Below are 16,321 nucleotides of genomic sequence, written 5' to 3' on the forward strand. Positions count from 1 at the left end.
TAGCAGACAATATTGGGCACTTGGCAGAAAATAGCATACTACGACTGATAACCATCATTGTCTGCCCGGGTGCCCATGATCGACAGCCACTGCAGTACGATGACGACGGTTACCAGTTGTAATATACCATCTTCTACCAAAAGGCAAGGGGCTGGTGCAATGCAGCCCTACGGCTGCCAGCCCCACAGCTGCCAGCACCCAGATCGCCAATGAAGGCTACCAGTCATGCTGCACCGTCTACCGCCAAAAGGCAGTAAGCTGCTGCTGCTGTTTAGCAATGCAGTCCCACGTTTGCCGGCACCCGGAAGAGATATGGTGACGGTGAGCTGAGCTGAGCGGGCTCAATGCTTGGCGTGGTATGTTGTCTGCACAGGTAACCCAGGTAAAAAGGCGCGAATCTATTGTCTGCCGTTGCTGTGACGGCGGGGGAGGGGCCTGACGCAATGTACCCAGAACCCCTCGCGGCACTGCTTTGCATCATCCGGGCATTGCGATCTCAACCCATAATTCCAATGGGCGCCGGAGGCTCCGGGAACTGTGGGATAGGTACCATAGTGCAATGCGCCGGAAGTCGACGCTAGCCTCGGTACTGTGGACGCGGTCCGCCGACTTCATGCACTTAGAGCATTTTAGGTGGGGACACACACAATCGGCTGCATACAACCGGTTTCTATAAAACCGGCTTCTATAAATCCGACCTAATTCTGTAGTGTAGACATAGCCTTAATGATAACAGTTATACATGATAGGTTTGGTAGTGACTTAGGTCCTGATCCTGCAAACACTCACATAGGTAACTTTGCTCACATGGATTGTCATTGACCTTATTGGGACTTAGTTATGCGCATGAGGAAATGTCTTCCAGAGCAGGACTTTAAAGTGAAGAGTGTCACCTAGTGAATTATTAATATGACTTTATACAGCACCTGCATCTTCCTTGAAGATTTCCCATCCAAGCACTGACCAGACCTGACACACCTTAAGAGCAAATCTGCTCTCATTCACATGCATGCAGATCCTGTTGGCGTTAATGGGAGTTGCACCTGTGTAAGTGAAAGCAGAATTTGACCTATATTGCCAGGGGCGGCTACAGGCACCAGCACAGCAAGCGCGTGCCTGGGGCGGGAAGCCAAGGGGGGCGGCCTGCCAGTTGCTGTGAGGGCGGCAGGCAGGCGGCTTTCAGCGGCATGCCTGCGGGAGGTCCTCTGGTCCCGCAACTTCAATGGCAATTCGGCGGTGGGGCACCGGCGGACCTCCCGCAGGCATGCCGCCGAATCCGCGTGACCAGCGGACCGCCCGCAGGCGCGCCACCGAAAGCCGCCTGCCTCCCGTGCTTGGGGCGGCAAAAAACATGGAGCCGCCCCTGCATATTGCATAAGTTCTGCAGTGCTAATTGGCCTGGTTGCTAGATTTGTTGTTGAAACCGAACTTTGAACTGTTTTTAATTTGTGCAGCATTGTGACAATTCAAGATATTGTCAATTAAAAAAAAATTAAATCTACTACCAAAAAACACTCCAACCTCTTACTAAATCTTCCCAAGAAGCAGGAAGGTTTTCATATTAGTAATAGAACTATCTCCATTTCACCTATGGGGAAAATGTGGCAGAGAGAATATAGAAATTAGAGGCTGACAAGAACTAGGAAATGATCTAGTTGCATCTTCTTCCCCGTGTCAAGGCAATTTAAGTGGCAGGTTAAAAGAGGAGAAGTGACTTGTACAAGGGAATGCAGCATGTCAGTGGAATAATATTCAAATTTCCTGACTCCTACTACCCTTTGCTAACCACTTGGGCACACCGCGTCTCAGAAGACAAGATTTCTGCAGTCAGCACAAGTTTACTTAAATTATGCTCTTTGACTCAGCTTGTGAACACAGCCATCCACCCACATAAACAGAAGATGGGAATAATTACATTTTCCTTTCCCCATACCTTGTAATTAATAACTGCAGTACTTAATACACCAGTTATAATTGGTGAGGGGGATTTTTTTTTTCTTAAGACAATTCACAGCTATTGCAATTATGAAGCATGCAGTATTTATTATCACAGCAGGCACTGTCAAATGCTCATCAGCCGTTTGCATGTCATTTGTTAAAGCAGTGTCCTCAATAGGAAAGCTGTGTTTGACAACACATATCTAGCGCCCAGAAACAATGAACAAAATTATTCTTTGCACTATCAAGTCACCCTGGGTGAAATGGTGCCAATAAATGAGACCCAGACCTTCATCCCAAAGCTTTATAGATTGTTTTGAAATTGCCATTAACATTCGTGTTTTCATTAATTTTCATTCTACCATACTTCTGTAACTACTAAGGGTATGGAAGGGACCAGATGCTGGAACCACAAGAAAGGTTGTGTTTCTCTCCCAACCAGAATCAAGAAGTACCAATATTCTCAAGCGACAGCCTGTTCCCTAGAAATTTCCTGTCTGTTTTTGTCCTTGCAAACATCTGCCAGGGATGGTATACTTAATCCTGCCTCAGTGCAAGCAGATTGACTAGAGGACCTTCTGAGGTCCTTTCCAGCCTTATATTTCTAGGATTCTATGATTATTTTCATAGTACAAAATTTTATCCAGTTCCTACTTTCTTTAATTATTTATGTATCCAAACTCGTGCTGTACTAAACTAAGACATTCATTCCAAGTTCTGGGTACCCTTAAAAATATGTCTTATAAAATAAACAGACTCAAGCAATTGCCTGTAGATAATACAAGAGAAGAGAAAGTCAGATCTTCAGCTGGTGTACAACAATGTAGCTTCATTGACTTCACCACTAAAATATACCAGCTGAAGTTCTCATCCACAGAGAATATCGTGGGCCCAATTCTCTGGTGCATCAGGGGTGACACGCCAGTGGCACAAAGCAAACCTAATGCCAATTGCTCCCTGTAAAGGTCTCTTTACGTGGCACAGAATCACCCTAGTGGCTCCTGGAGCAGGGTACATGGTGAGGCCTGCCTACACACAAATTTTAGATGTCCAGCTGCTTGGTTTGGGGCATGATCCAATGCTCATTGAAGTAAATGGAAAGGCTTCATTGACCGTTAGGAAGTTGGACATCTGAGGCTTTTTGGACACAATTAAGAAAATTACAAAACTGTAGGCTCAAATACATGGGGGACAAGAAACCTTTTACAAAATCAGGCCCAGGCTATACAGTCAGCTGATTGACATGGGATACAGATGTACAGTTATAGACTGGTGACATGAAATTCCTTTGAATCATAAATATGCTCCATTAAGCTCAAAGCTAGCTTTTTGTATCATGGTTCTGTAATGGCTGGGATGGCACACTTGATTGTGAGTCTCTCCTCTGGTAAAGCTGCACCTTTCACTCCTCAGGTAGAGACCAGTGTTTCTGGAGTAAAACTTCCTACACTCTGTTCCATGCTGCATATTAAACATGGTCAGCGGCTGAATGTGGTGCCTGTGGCCTTTATGTATAAAGCCACAGATCATTGCATTCTGACATTCACTGACCTTAACCTCCACTAGGCATTAGGATGGAGCAGGTCTATAGCCCTGATTCCAGGGATAAGGATCTGAACTACAGGGAGCATTGGAAACAATGTAAATTGGAGAATGTTCCTGCCAGACACTATCAGCAAAAGTGTCAGAAAAAAGGAATCAAGGAATTCAAGGCAAGTTTCTTGGACTAATACTCAGAGAGGACAAAATAAGCACAATTTTTACAGTATTATTGCTTGGGAACTGGTAAGGAATTTCCACCGTGAACGATAGGTGTGGAAGCATGTGGGTAAAACTTGGGGTTCCAGTGTGAGAAAGAAAGCCCTTAAATATCACTGGCACATTTTAGGAATGTGGGTGTTGCATAAACACCTGGACATCATGGTCCTCAGCTAATCTGCATTGTGCAAGTTTGGGGGAGAGAACATAGCACTGTTGGCTCCAAAAAAACCACAGGTTCAAATCTCTTATAAGGAGTATCTCACTTTAGCTGTAGCACTGGGCCTTACAGCCACAGGCAGGCAACACATTTGAGCAAGTCTGACAACGCGTCCAGCAGAGGGCACACTTGGAGCTAGAGGGTGCCCTTGGCAAGCTGGAAGGGCTGCACTGCATCCAAGAGGAATTCTTTCTGTGCTCCCCACTCAACATCCAGCTGGCTCCACTGGCTCTTTAGGATGGTGGTGGGAGGGGGTACATGACTGTACCTTCACCCTGCCCCTTTTCAGGCAGTTAATATCCAGGGGGGTCTAGAAGGGAGCGGGATCTTAGCTCTCCGGCTACACTGAAGAAAGTGTAGGAAGAAATTCCTTGTTGCTTCCCATCCTGGGGCACTTGTGTAGGAACCAGCCAAAATCTAGTCTCTTAGTAAGTAAATTTACAATAAGACTGTCTGGTCTTGTCACTGTTACTAGCGATGAGGGAACAGGGGATGCCACCCAACCCAAACGTGTAACTGTGGCTATGTCTACATTATGAGCTTGGGATGTGATTCCCAGCTCACGTACACTTGCTTGTGTGCTCGCTGGCAGAGAGCTAATGTGAGTCTGAACAGTAGTGTAGCTGCTGTAGCACAGGCTGCGGTTGCATGGCTTAGCTGTGCCAAGTACAAACCCGCCTGAATCCCGAGGGTATGGGCTCGGCACAGCTAAGCTGTGCCACCGCTGCCCATGCTACCATGGCTACACTACTATTTATACTTGTGCTAGCTTTCATCAAATCATATCCCTCACTCATACTGTAGACATAGCCTGTGTGTATAGTCCAATTGCTGCACCTCCCCCACCACCATAGCACTCTGAACTGATAGGGGCACTGAACTTTTCCCTCAAAAACCCTGGAAACACTGTTCAAGGATGCTGGTGCCACTCATACTGTTGATTATTCAAAACTGTCCAATACTTTGATGCCATTTTTGGAATTACTACTTTCAACATGTGTGTGTGTGCGGGCGATGGATGGTACCTATGAAAATTACAGCATTGAAATGGGTGGTGCCCATTGCAGCAGAGGAAAACCAAAAGTAAGGAAAAATACCAACCTAGACACTGAAGACTAGGGGCCAGATTTTGATCATAGTTACACTCAATAGAATCATTCTGAATTTATACATGCATAACCTTGATCAGAATCTAGCCCTAGGTGCATATGGACCCACAGAAGATCAGAGAAAGCAGTATGGTCCTTTCCCTCTCTTGCAGTGCCATGGGATAGCACTTCCATGTATACATCTGCAAGGTGGTAATATGATGTCTGGTAATCTGAGCTCTTTACACAAATTTGGTTCATCAAAATCCAAAGTGACTGGTTCAGGTGGACCTGGATTCCAGCTCACCTTCCTGAATACCTCCTAGGCTGGCAGAGCTCTGAAATTTGCCAGACTTGTGAGACATATTTTTAACTATCAGAGCTTGTCTACACAGGACACTCAGGAAAACTAATCCAATTAATAAAGGCTATGTCTGCACTACAGCTCCTATGCCAGCATAGTTAGGTTGGCATAGGTATGTAGACATAGCACCCTAGTGTAGAGAGCCTATTCACAGTTTTTCTGCCAATGTAGGAACATCACCTCCTCAAACGATATTAGCCATGTCATCAGAAGCACTCTTCTGTCAGCATAGCTGCGTCTACACTGTGGGTTTTGTCAGCACAGCCATGTCAGTCAAGGGTGTGGGGTTTTCACATCCCTGACTGACATAGCTATGCCTATATAAATTTGAAGTGCAGACCAAGCCAAAAGATGTGAGTTTATAGTGGATTAGTTAAACTGCATTCAACCCCCCTTGGACACTCTCATTTAAATTAAAGTGGCCTTAATCCAGTTTACTTTAATTCACTTTGGAAGTGTTGACACAGGGGTTTAATGCAGTTTAACTAATCCACTTTAAATTTACACCTTTAGTTAATTCAGATTAATTTTCCTGAGTGTCCCCCAGTAGAGAAGTCATACATGGATCCAGGTGCCAGACAGGCTGAATAAGAAGGTACTATTTCTACCAGAGATGGGCAAAACTGGAGGTGATTTTAGGTTTGGCAAATCAAATTCTAAACTTGCTGTGGTTTGAATCCCCATCCCATTTAGCCTGAATCCCAAAGTTTAGGAAGGGAAGATGACAGGAGAATGGTTCCAATACTAGTTCACTTCTAAATCTGACAAAATTGCTCCTCTGACAGTGACTGCAATTTAAGGACTGGACAAAAAATGTTGCTTTGAATATTGGCTTTTATTATACCAAGGAATGTTCTTAGCTCGTTATTATTGGTGTTTTAGATAAGATAAAATTTACCATCTGAAAGGTAGACTCCTGCTGCTTCCCATTTGTATAGTCAGGCACCTGCAGCTATTTTGCGCAAACAATGTTATTAACCAGTGTCCATTAACATGTGTGTTTTCCCTGCAATTCTATTTACATTTTGATTTCTGATAGCATTTGAGGGATGCTCATTCATCGCATTCCCGATGAAGGCCATTACTGACTGAATTATTTATAGATTGCTGTGCATCATTCATTGAACAGATAGGAGCAAAAGACCATTGCTAATTTGAGTGGGTAGCTGGTTAAAAGATAAAGGAATGAAAGCTTATGCTGGATTACCAAGAAAGATTCAAAGTAGTCTATACTGATCCCTAGCACTTTACCTTTCCAATACACTGCGCAAACATTAACTCTTTAATCCTCACAAGATCCTTGCAAGGTAGATAATTTACAGATCAGAAAAATGAGGCACACACAGGTGAAGTGATACATGGAAGAATTCAGTGCCAAACCTGGGATGGGAACACAGATACTCCTGGCTCCCAGCCCCATATTCAGTACACTATAATATGCTGATTCTCCTTAGGTTCATAAAGCTGGGGTGAAATCTTGGCCCCACTGAAGTCAATGGGAGTTTTGTCACTGACTTCAGTGAACCCAGGATTTCACCACTGTGGTTTATATATATTTTTAAAAACTGCAGTGTGAATTTGGTGCCTATGAGAGGGAAGGATTGCAAACCATGACTAGAGTCAGATGTAGGGCAGGAAGGTGCTGTGCAAATCTCCTGTACTGTAGCATTGCTAATGTACCCTGTGACCTGCAGCAGACCCTGCTGTTCTAGTCCGGGGCTGCCATACAGCTTTGAAATACACATCAATCGCAGCCCACACACATCTCCTGCTACTCCAGTCCTGGGTTGCGCCTACGCAGAGACTATTTATTGTGACAAAATGAGACTCTCACTGCATGGTGGCTCTCTGATGTGACCTGGATCAGATCATCAAACTTATTTTTCCTTTAGCCCTTAGGCGAGCCACGATTTCAAACCTCCAGGTAGGTCATTAACCAACTGCAAATGAGTACCTAGCCTTCAAGGCTGGTGGTCTTAACAAAAGGATGACATTATTTCTCAAAGTAACAATTCCCAAAGCTGCCTAGGACTCTCTGAGACTGTTCTGAAGTGCAGCATTGAGAAAGGCGGAGGAATGTGATGGGGGAAGGAGAGTTAGTGGCATGGTGGTGAACTGACATCAGAGTAGAGGTGAATGGTTAACTGATTCCAATAGTTGTTAAGGGTTGATAAAGGGTAGGATAGGGAGAGCAGGCAGTATTGTCACAGTAGGGTGTTCAGCCCTGGTATGGAAAGACCCCCATCCTCTACTGCTTAGAAGGCAGCTCAGTCACTTTGGCCCATTCAATGTATGGACTCTGCTGAGGATACCACTTAATGCACGGTCCACACTACATGGTTAGGTCAGCGTAAACTGCCTTGCATCAACCAAACGGCAAAAATTAAGATGTTTGTACACTAATGCGAGGAGCCTAGGTAACAAAATGGAGGAACTAGAGCTACTGGTGCAAGAAGTGAAACCAGATATTATAGGGATAATAGAAACATGGTGGAATAGTAGTCATGACTGGAGTACGGGTATTGGCGGCTATGTGCTGTTTAGGAAAGACAGAAATAAAGGCAAAAGTGGTGGAGTAGCATTGTATATCAATGATGAGGTAGACTGTAAAGAAATAAGAAGTGATGGAATGGATAAGACGGAGTCTGTCTGGGCAAAAATCACATTGGGGAAGAAAGCTACTAGAGCCTCCCCTGAGATACTGCTTGGGGTGTGCTACAGACCGCCGGGATCCAATTTGGATATGGATGGAGACCTCTTTAATCATTTTAATGAAGTAAACACTAATGGGAATTGTGTGATCATGGGAGACTTTAACTTCCCAGATATAGACTGGAGGACAAGTGCTAGTAATAATAATAGGGCTCAGATTTTCCTGAATGGAATAGCTGATGGATTCCTTCACCAAGTAGTTGAAGAACCAACAAGAGGGGATGCCATTTTAGATTTGGTTTTGGTGAGTAGTGATGACCTCATAGAAGAAATGGTTGTAGGGGACAACCTTGGTTCGAGTGATCATGAGCTAATTCAGTTCAAACTAGATGGAAGGATAAACAAAAATAGATCTGGGACTAGGGTTTTTGATTTTAAAAGGGCTAACTTTAAAGAATTAAGGAAATTAGTTAGGGAAGTGGATTGGACTGAAGAACTTGTGGATCTAAAGGCAGAGGAGGCCTGGAATTACTTCAAGTCAAAGTTGCAGAAACTATCTGAAGGGTTAAAATCCATGTGCATGTTATATAACAACCTGGTATATGAATTATGCCAGCTCTTTTCCAGACCCAAAGTCCAGAGTTTGGTCTGGAGACCAGAGGCCTAGCTAATAGTGATCAGCTAAAAAAAAGCTGGGGTAAACAAAATAACATTGCCTTTGGTAAGATATGCTTGGTCAGTAGAAATGCCAGATGTTAAGGCAATAACTGAATAATTATGTTTCATCCAATGTTTCAAATTGAACAAAGGATCCCTGTTCCTATTGTGTTTCTCCTAAAGGGAAAACAGTCTTCCCACAGATCCAACCTTGAGTTTATGAAAAATTGGCACATGTCAGTATAATGATATGGCATCCTTCCACCTCCCTTCCCAGGGACCAATGCCCTGCCTTAAGGCATAAAGGAGACAATCTGTATTACCATATCCTTTCACTGTTTCTTTGCTTTAACCCCTAGGAATGTACCTGTTGAACAATCAAAGAAGTTGCTCCATTCCTATGGACCCCAAATCAGAATTCAACATATATATTTTATACTAATAACATTTTAACAAAGTATTAATTAAATGTTAACTTGCTAATTTGAGACCATGCGCGAAGACATTATGTAACCTTTTAACCATTGGCTAATGTGCTATCTTGTTTTGCTGCAAAACCTATCCTGGGGTGTGGAACTGCCTACCCCGTCACTTTCCCCCGCCCATGGAAAATCTATATATTTTATTGTAATCAATTGATTGACAGTGTCTCCGAGCCTAATAAGCCAGGTGACACTCCGCCAGCGCTGTGTGTAATAAACCCCTATGCTTTGACCTCTACACGGTGTGGATTTATGTCCTTCACTATCAGAAGTCTGCATCCCAAGAAAGGGGAAAAAATTCATAGGCAGGAGTTGTAGACCAAGCTGGATGAGCAAGCATCTCAGAGAGGTGATTAAGAAAAAGCAGAAAGCCTACAAGGAGTGGAAGATGGGAGGGATTAGCAAGGAAAGCTACCTTATTGAGGTTAGAACATGTAGGGATAAAGTGAGACAGGCCAAAAGCCATGTAGAGTTGGACCTTGCAAAGGGAATTAAAACCAATAGTAAAAGGTTCTATAGCCATATAAATAAGAAAAAAACAAAGAAAGAAGAAGTGGGACCGCTAAACACTGAGGATGGAGTGGAGGTTAAGGATAATCTAGGCATGGCCCAATATCTAAACAAATACTTTTCCTCAGTCTTTAATGAGGCTAATGAGGAGCTTAGGGATAATGGTAGGATGACAAATGAGGATATGGAGGTGGATATTACCGCATCCGAGGTAGAAGCCAAACTCGAACAGCTTAATGGGACTAAATCAGGGGGCCCAGATAATCTTCATCCAAGAATATTAAAGGAACTGGCACATGAAATTGCAAGCCCATTAGCAAGAATTTTTAATGAATCAGTAAACTCAGGGGTTGTACCGTACGACTGGAGAATTGCTAACATAGTTCCTATTTTTAAGAAAGGGAAAAAAAGTGATCCGAGTAACTATAGGCCTGTTAGTTTGACATCTGTAGTATGCAAGGTCTTTGAAAAAATTTTGAAGGAGAAAGTAGTTAAGGACATTGAGGTCAATGGTAATTGGGACAAAATACAACATGGTTTTACAAAAGGTAGATCGTGCCAAACCAACCTGATCTCCTTCTTTGAGAAGGTAACAGATTTTTTAGACAAAGGAAATGCAGTGGATCTAATTTACCTCGATTTCAGTAAGGCATTCGATACGGTTCCACATGGGGAATTATTAGCTAAATTGGAAAAGATGGGGATCAATATGAAAATTGAAAGGTGGATAAGGAACTGGTTAAAGGGGAGACTACAACGGGTCATACTGAAAGGTGAACTGTCAGGCTGGAAGGAGGTTACTAGTGGAGTTCCTCAGGGATTGGTTTTGGGACCAATCTTATTTAATCTTTTTATTACTGATCTTGGCACAAAAAGTGGGAATGTGCTAATAAAGTTTGCGGATGACACAAAGCTCGGAGGTATTGCTAATACAGAGAAGGACCGGGATATCATACAGGAAGATCTGGATGACCTTGTAAACTGGAGTAATAGTAATAGGATGAAATTTAATAGTGAAAAGTGCAAGGTCATGCATTTAGGGATTAATAATAAGAATTTTGGTTATAAATTGGGGACGCATCAGTTGGAAGTAACAGAGGAGGAGAAGGACCTCGGAGTATTGGTTGATCACAGGATGACTATGAGCCGCCAATGTGATATGGCCGTTAAAAAAGCTAATGTGGTCTTGGGATGCATCAGGCGAGGTATTTCCAGTAAAGATAAGGAGGTGTTAGTACCGTTATACAAGGCACTGGTGAGACCTCATCTGGAATATTGTGTGCAGTTCTAGTCTCCCATGTTTAAGAAGGATGAATTCAAACTGGAACAGATACAGAGAAGGGCTATTAGGATGATCCGAGGAATGGAAAACCTTATGAAAGAAGACTCAAAGAGCTTGGCTTGTTTAGCCTAACCAAAAGAAGGCTGAGGGGAGATATGATTGCTCTTTATAAATATATCAGAGGGATAAATATCAGGGAGGGAGAGGAATTATGTAAGCTTTGTACCAATGTGGACACTAAAACAACTGGATATAAACTGGACATTAGGAAGTTTAGACTTGAAATTAGACGAAGGTTTCTAACCATTAGAGGCGTGAAGTTCTGGAACAGCCTTCCAAGGGGAGTAGTGGAGGCAAAAGACATATCTGGCTTCAAGACTAAGCTTGATAAGTTTATGGAGGGGATGGTATGATGGGATATCAATTAATTGCCAAAATTAGGCTCTTTGATTATTAGCAGGTAAATATGCCCAATGGTCTGTAATGGGATGTTAGATGGGGTGGGATCTGAGTTACTACAGAGAATTCTTTCCTGGGTGCTGGCTGGTGAGTTTTGCCCACATGCTCAGGGTTTAATTGATCGCCATATTTGGGGTCGGGAAGGAATTTTCCTCCAGGGCAGATTGGCAGAGGCCCTGGAGGTTTTTCGCCTTCCTCTGCAGCATGGGGCACAGGTCACATGCTGGAGGATTCTCTGCACCTTGAGGTCTTTAAACCACAATTTGAGGACTTCAATAACTCAGGCATAGGTTAGGGGTTTGTTACGGGAGTTGATGGGTGAGATTCTGTGGCCTGCGTTGTGCAGGAGGTCAGACTAGATGATCATAATGGTCCCTTCTGACCTTAAATTCTATGAATCTATGAAAAAAGCTAGCTGTGGAAGTGTCTTCACTTAAATTTGGCTCCCGTCGACATAAGTTCCTCTGTACACCGATTTAGAAACCCCACTTCCCCGAGCGGCATAGAGTCACAGTCAATGTAATTAGGGCGATGTAAAGTCAGCGTAGACACTATGCTGCTTACATCAACCGGTAGTGGCTATCAGGAGCTATCCCACAATGCCCCACACTGACAATACAATCGATACAAATGCTCCTGGTGAGACCATGCACTGCCGACACAAGGGCCCAAAGGTGCACACACACAAGCGATTTTACAACTGTAGTGGCTGTAGGCTGATGTAAGTTAGGTCGACATAATTTTGCAGTGTAGGCATGGCTCACAGCTGAACTAGAAACCAGAGACCCACTACAAATAGTTCACATAGGCCAGTGACCAGCTTACAGAAAACAGTGACTTTTGTTTTGCCATTGAGCTGGGCCAGGTGCAAAGCACTGATCTGTAGGTAAAATAATGCATTCCCCATCCCGCTTTGCTGAGCTATCCAGTTCCCCTGTTTGTTCTTCTGCTTTTCATGCTGTTGATTTGATTTTTGATCTCCACCAAAACCACAGCTACGTAATAAAATACATTTGCTGTCATCACATGGGCCAATCACACAATGGGATAGGAGGGGAGGCAAATATAACACCATTAATTTCTGTCAACAAAACTCAACTTATTTCAGTGACTATAGCCAACTTTTGTCTTCCAACATAACAACATTTGTATGTGCATGAGTATATAATACCATATGGATAGCTTATATGTAGCAATCAATGCCTTAAAGGTGTGTTCTTGTTTTTCCTTTCTGAATAATGCACCAAACTTTGGAAAGTGCTTAGAAGTAGTTTTCTGCCTAATCATTTGTTTGGAGTTTTTCCATGTTTTTAAAGCATACAATATTTTCCTTCTCTCAGCAAAAAGTTTTGAAAGTATATGTGATGTCTGAAGGAGTTTTTGATGGGGTGGGGAAAGAGGATTATTTCAAAGATACTTGTGCCGCTAAAGATTTTAAATTAGAAACCCCATCCACTGGCCCTGATTCAGCAGAGCACTTAAGCATGTGCTTTACTTCAAGCTGTGCATGTGAAGAGGAGGACAAGTATTAACAGAACTGGATGAATACTGCAATAATGATTCACAGACATCCTGGTGACACCTCAATAGGATTACAGTGCAACTGTGTTTGCAGCCTGTTTCATTCACTTTTCTCTAACATCCATGCAGCCCAAGTTCTGTTCACACCAAGGTTCACAGAAAGTGACTGTCAGGCCTGCTGCTCAATACCAATGGGAAAATGTAGAACAAAATTAAAAAGTGAGAGAAAATGCAGAGATTTTCCCCCAATAAAATGAAACTTTTAAAATTTGTCATTGAAAATGAAAAATTTTGAATGAAACAAGGCAAAAATGATTATTTTGAATTTTTTCACAAAACATATTTACATTTTTGATGAGCTCTCATGATTATTGCAACGGTCATAAAACGGATCAAGTCCAACCATCATCTAGGACCTGATCCATAGCGTATTGAAGTACATGGAAAACCTTTCTTTGTTGCACATTAGGGGACAAGGCCCATTGACATAATTTTTGGTATGTCAAGTCCCCCAGTACCAAATAAATATCCTTCGTACCAATCCATCATCTTCCATGTAGGGCAGTGTTTCCCAAACTTGGGATGCTGCTTGTGTAGGGAAAGCCCCTGGCGGGCCGGGACGGTTTGTTTACCTGCCGCATCCACAAGTTCGGCCGATCGCGGCTCCCACTGGCCGTGGTTCGCTGCTCCAGGCCAATGGGGGCTGCGGGAAGCGGTGGTCAGTACGTCCCTCGGCCCGCGCCGCTTCCAGCAGCTCCCATTGGCCTGGAGCGGCGAACTGCGGACAGTGGGAGCCACGATCGGCCAAACCTGCGGACACGGCAGGTAAACAAACCGGCCCGGCCCGCCAGGGGCTTTCCCTACACAAGCAGCGTCCCAAGTTTGGGAAACACTGATGTGGGGGATATAAAGGGATGCCTTTAACATTTACAGATCATCTCTTGTTCATAAGTAACCTGGACCTCCTCATTAGCCAACAATAAAGCTAGGCCCTCTTTGTGACAAGGTGTATCAACCCTGCACTGGCAACGCAAGGGTTAACAAACTGATTTGGGCCCAAGAAGCCACGCCCAATCACCTTTCCTGGGCATGCTCACAGTGGAGGGAGTATACAAAAGGAAGCATCTCAGCTCAGTCTCGGCTGGCTGAGGAGGAGAGTGTTTGTGTGCAGCAGGCTCTTCCCAGAAGCCGTCGGGACTCCAAATTGCCAAGGCTGAGCACCGTGACTGTGGTGGGGGAAGCCAGTTGACCGCGGCAACAGAAGGGGACGATGCGCCTCAACCAGCAGGTGAACTGCCAGAGACAGAATAAAGGGCAGGAAGCGGCCATGGGGATGTGCTTGAGGGTATGGAGACCTGAGCCCTGTAACGGAGTAACTGGTTTTGAAGGGCCTTGGGTTGGAACCTGGTGGAGTAGGGTGGGATGGGTTCGTCTACCCTCCCCGCACTTGTCACTAGACAAGTGACAAGTGCCCCCAGACTCTTGCTACTGGGCAATACTGCAATACTTACTCCCATCAGAGCAAGTGCCCTCTTAGACTCCTGCTGTGGGGTGCTACCACCCTTAAGCAAAGCAGCACCCTGGACTCCTGCTGTCCCCTGTGAGGCTGTATGACTGAATATGACCTTTTATATCGTTGATATTGCCACTGTTATACAAATGCAACAAATTTTGCACAAAGTATGCCATGTAAGGTGTCAATGGAAAAGTTATGATTGGCTAAGTATGATTATCCTCTTTATATGCATGCATCATTTTTGTATCTGAAGTTCTGAATATTGGCTATGTACTGGCATCATAAATATGTGTTGTATTCCTGGATAACACTCACCAGATAAAATTTACATTAAGGCCCAACAGCTATGTATTGATGCACAGTTCTCACAGTGGGCCATGGAAGAAACTCATTCCACCCAGGTAGCTCTTCCTGTGGATGCCTCAGCAAGAATATGGGCAATGGCTGCCCCGTGTGAGTCATCGAGCCATGTAAGGGCATGTGATATGCTCATGTGACCCTGAACCCATCTTTCCACAAAAAAAGACAATAAATTTCCAGGCACGTGGCAAAGGATGTAAAAGTATTAAATAAATATTTTTTTAAAATCCACGCCTACCTAATCCATCCACAAGATTCATGGGGGGAGTACCCAAGACTGCAGTTAGAAGAGGAGCAGTGTTAGGGATTGCTGCATATAGTAGTCATGCTGGTAATTTTAATCCTGTGTGAAATAAAGGGGTTTTTTTTAACATCTTCATTTCAAGCTTCAATCTAGTTCCTTCTTAGCACAGACAAGAAGCAGGGTAACCACTTAGCAGTAGTAAAGGCTTTTTATTTTAGTTTTTTGTTTTGTTTTGTTTTAATTCAAATGAAATCATGCTCTTTTGGAAACAGAGCTGACTTTCCAAATCAGGCTCTGTCAGACTCAAGGGACGCAATTATATGTAAAGCAGGCCACCTGTTATGACAGTAATGAGACTCAAGATCTGTTGTTAGCAAGCCCCAATGGCAGCACTGTGAAATTAGCTCTGAACTTTAATTAAAGCTGTAGCAACAACTTACTTTTACTTTTTAAAATTATTATTTTATTAGTTACATCTGAACAGGGGACTAGATGGCTCAGTGGACTATCAAGGTTTTATACCAGCTTTTCCCTTTAGATTACCGCCAGAGATTAAGCCCTCCTCAGTTTTTCTATTCTATACAGGTTTTAATACTATTCTTTCCACTGCACTGTTTGTGCGCCTTCTATTAATACTCTAAGCCAGTGTTTCTCAACCTTTTTGATACCAGGGACTGGCTTGCTGCCGTTCTAAACGGGTCAGGGAGATCTCAGGGACTGGTGCCGATCCACAGATCAGTTGTTGAGAAACACTGCATTAAGCAACATGACTACACATCGGTCACATGTATTGTTTGTTCTCTCATCCTCTCCCCAGATGGAGATGCATATTCAGTGGAGTGTCTTGGTTTGGTAGGTTTTTTTTCTTTATTATTTTTATTAAATAACTATACCAATTGCTCTGTGCTTATATTAGAGAAGGTAAGATCAAAGAGATGTGCTTTGTACTAGGAAAGTGGTGAGATTTGTGATGGTCCTTAGTTCCCGTTGGGAGTTCACTCTGCAGTCTTGGACCACCCCCAGAGAAGGTTCTGCATCCTGCACAGATGAGTTACTCTTATTGTTAAGAGTTGCATTGTGCCATAGTCTTCATCCCAGAGCTTTAGACAATCTTTTTTAGACAGTCCTGGTCCAGGCCATGGAGCATCTTGACAATAAGGACTGAGATCTTGAACTGAGACCTTGAATTTGATTTGAAATGCTATGAGAAAACAGTGCAAAGAGCAGAGGACAGGTGTGATGTGCTCATAGTAGCCTGTGTTGCTGAGGA

Source organism: Terrapene carolina, unplaced genomic scaffold, assembly GCF_002925995.2.
Source record: "Terrapene carolina triunguis isolate 2854851 unplaced genomic scaffold, T_m_triunguis-2.0 Scaffold85, whole genome shotgun sequence".
In the NCBI taxonomy this organism is placed as follows: domain Eukaryota; kingdom Metazoa; phylum Chordata; order Testudines; family Emydidae; genus Terrapene; species Terrapene triunguis.